The following is a 4,357-nucleotide window of genomic DNA, read 5'->3' as shown; positions in this document are numbered from 1 at the left end:
ATATGCATATTAGAATATCCCCATCATTCCGGGATCCTCCTTCGGACATGATATAAATTTCGAAGTACTAAAGCATCCGGTACTTTGGATGGGGCTTGTTGGGCCCGATAGATCTATCTTTAGAGTTCGCGTCAATTAGGGTGTCTGTTCCCTAATTCTTAGATTACCAGACTTAATAAAAAGGGGCATATTCGATTTCTATAATTCAACCATATAATGTAGTTTCAATTACTTGTGTCCATTTCGTAAAACAGTTATAAAAGCAGCGCATGTATTCTCAGTCCTAAAAATATATATATTGCAAAAGCATTTAAAAAGGGAGCAAATGAAACTCACGTATATAAGTATTGTAAAACAGTTAATAAAGCATTTGCATGTATTCTCAGCCCAAAAATGTAAAGAGTAAAAAGGGCAAATGAAACTCACCTAATGTATTTTGTAGTAAAAATACATATAACGACAATGGACAAAGGTAGGGTTGGCATCGGATTCATGAACCTATATCATTTGTATATATATATATTAAAATGTATAATCGTATTCGAACAAGTTTATATATATAATTTGAATTATATATTATACTTATTTAGTTTGTGTATATATATTTAAAATGTTTAATATTTATATATTTGGTTATATTAATATATCTCTATATATGTGGTTAGTATTATATGAAAATATTCTTAATTTTTTATATATATAAGTATTTATATAAATAATGTTATTATATTTGATATGTGATATATAAACTATTAATATTAATATGATTATAATATATGTATTAAGTATATTTTAGGTACAAAATATTTATTTGTAATGAAAATGATATTTATACTAATATTAGTGAGAGTAATAATAACTTGTATTGTTTTATGGTAACAATAATAATAATCCTAAACATACTCATAATAATAATAATAATAGTATTAAAAATGATACAATTACTAATATTTACAAAAATAATAATAAGTTGTATTATTTTGTCACTAATTATAATGTTTATAATAATAATTTTATTATGTTTCTAATAATGATGATGATAATAATAATAATAATAATAATAATAATAATAATAATCCTAATACTTAATAATAATAATAATTTTAACCATTTTATTACTACTGCTTATATTAATAATGATACATATGTTTATAATAATAATTCTAATATTTATAATGATTCTAGTATTAGTTTTAATAGTTGTGATAATAATATTAGTGAAAAAATATAAATATTCTAATAATAATGTTGATAGTGTTTACATGATACCAAAATAACAATATTTAACAAGAATTATAATAAGAATAATAATAGTAATCCTATTATTTCTATTAGCATGTTAACAACAATTATTAATAATAATAACAACAACAACAACAACAACAATAATAATAATAATAATAATAATAATAATAATAATAATAATAATAATAATAATAATAATAATAATAATAATAATAATAATAATAATAATAATAATATGATAACTACCTCAAATTAACAAGTTCCAAAAGAATGTCACTGCTCGGGCTCTACCCCTGGACCTCTCGCTAAACCGCAATACAATCAAACCAGCTGGGCTGGCTCATCTTTCCAAACTAATACCAGTTTTTATTTTATAAAATCCATTTAAATCTGTTTCTATCTTCTTCTCCTATCATTCGCTGGACCAGAGATCAAAACCAACAACAACTTAAATTGTTTGTTTTAAAACTCGTAATTGAAACTAAAACGACTCATTTTAAGTGTTAGGGTTTATTAGAACAGAAAAAAATAAAAAAATAAAAAAAAATGCAGTAGCAGTTCATACGAAGACACGATGAACTCAATACCCAATTTCAAAATTAAGACAGTTATAACCAAAAATTTCTTCACAACATAGGTATCAAAATATCCCTAGAATCTTTCTGAGCAAATAATTGAAACATAAACATTAAAATGAGTTTTAATTTTGCGAAGAACAATATCTTTGACTTTTTAAAAATCAACTTTGACTCGTAAATTCGAACATGTTTTTAGGAATTGAAAGCTGTAACTTTGCAGAAAATTTGATTACAACATTCCTATCAAAACTGTATTATTACATTTTGAAATTAAATTCAAATTAGAACACTTAAATAATTGAAGTAGAAGCAGAGCAGTTACCTGTTTATTTTTCCTTAATCCTTGTTTAATTCGCCAGATTAGAGGATTTAAAATTTATCTGTATAATTGAATACGGGGTATTTGATAAAATAAATGGTAAGTGAATTCAATGAGTTTATAACCCATTTTAGTCGACCGAGTTTTATTAATCAGAGAAATAAAATAAATAATATATCGAATAAGACCCCTAACTGAATTTGGATTATACTCTTGGCTGGATTGTGAGTTCGTACAATAATTAGAGACAGAAAGGACCAATTAATCACAGTATGAAAGCTACAAGAAATTGATTCAATTTTAATTTCGCTGTTTTACATATATAATATCCCATTAATATGAATAATTAAATAATATATAAAAATTAATTCTAATAATGTTTATAATAATTTATAATAACAATTAAATAATAATAATACTGATTATAATAGTACTAATATTTTTATTAACAACAATAATACTACTAATAATAATACCATGTCAATTTATATATATATATATTAATTTATTCACACCATATGTCATATATATATATATATATATATATATATATATATATATATATATATATATATATATATATATATTGTATTGAAAATAATAACATTAATGATACAAATATCAATATTAACATTAGTAATAATGAAAGTAATAATAGTAATATTAACATAATAATCATATTTTTAGTGTGTATTGATATTTAATATATTAATTGAAATGTCCCGTTCTTATTGATTAAAAACGTTCCATATTAATTGATTTCGTTGCGAGGTTTTGACATCTATATGAGACGTTTTTCAAAGACTGCATTCATTTTTAAAACAAACCATAACCTTTATTTCATAAATAAAGGTTCAAAAAGCTTTACGTAGATTATCAAATAATGATAATCTAAAATATCCTGTTTACACACGACCATTACATAATGGTTTACAATACAAATATGTTACATGGAAATCAGTTTCTTGAATGCAGTTTTTACACAATATCATACAAACATGGACTCCAAATCTTGTCCTTATTTTAGTATGCAACAGCGGAAGCTCTTAGTATTCACCTGAGAATAAACATGCTTTAAACGTCAACAAAAATGTTGGTGAGTTATAGGTTTAACCTATATATATCAAATTGTAACAATAGACCACAAGATTTCATATTTCAATACACATCCCATACATAGAGATAAAAATCATTCATATGGTGAACACCTGGTAACCGACATTAACAAGATGCATATATAAGAATATCCCCATCATTCCGGGACACCCTTCGGATATGATATAAATTTCGAAGTACTAAAGCATCTAGTACTTTGGATGGGGTTTGTTAGGCCCAATAGATCTATCTTTAGGATTCGCGTCAATTAAGGTGTCTGTTCCCTAATTCTTAGATTACCAGACTTAATAAAAAGGGGTATATTCGATTTCGATAATTCAACCATAGAATGTAGTTTCACGTACTTGTGTCTATTTTGTAAATCATTTGTAAAACCTGCATGTATTCTCATCCCAAAAATAATAGATTTTAAAAGTGGGACTATAACTCACTTTCACAGATTTTTACTTCGTCGGGAAGTAAGACTTGGCCACTGGTTGATTCACGAACCTATAACAATATATACATATATATCAAAGTATGTTCAAAATATATTTACAACACTTTTAATATATTTTGATGTTTTAAGTTTATTAAGTTAGCTGTCCTCGTTAGTAACCTACAACTAGTTGTCCACAGTTAGATGTACAGAAATAAATCGATAAATATTATCTTGAATCAATCCACAACCCAGTGTATACGTATCTCAGTATTGATCACAACTCAAACTATATATATTTTGGAATCAACCTCAACCCTGTATAGCTAACTCCAACATTCACATATAGAGTGTCTATGGTTGTTCCGAAATATATATAGATGTGTCGACATGATAGGTCGAAACATTGTATACGTGTCTATGGTATCTCAAGATTACATAATATACAATACAAGTTGATTAAGTTATGGTTGGAATAGATTTGTTACCAATTTTCACGTAGCTAAAATGAGAAAAAATTTCCAATCTTGTTTTACCCATAACTTCTTCATTTTAAATCCGTTTTGAGTGAATCAAATTGCTATGGTTTCATATTGAACTCTATTTTATGAATCTAAACAGAAAAAGTATAGGTTTATAGTTGGAAAAATAAGTTACAATTCATTTTTGTAATGGTAGTCA

Source organism: Rutidosis leptorrhynchoides, chromosome 2, assembly GCF_046630445.1.
Source record: "Rutidosis leptorrhynchoides isolate AG116_Rl617_1_P2 chromosome 2, CSIRO_AGI_Rlap_v1, whole genome shotgun sequence".
Lineage (NCBI taxonomy): Eukaryota > Viridiplantae > Streptophyta > Magnoliopsida > Asterales > Asteraceae > Rutidosis > Rutidosis leptorrhynchoides.
This window is presented reverse-complemented; position numbering follows the sequence as displayed.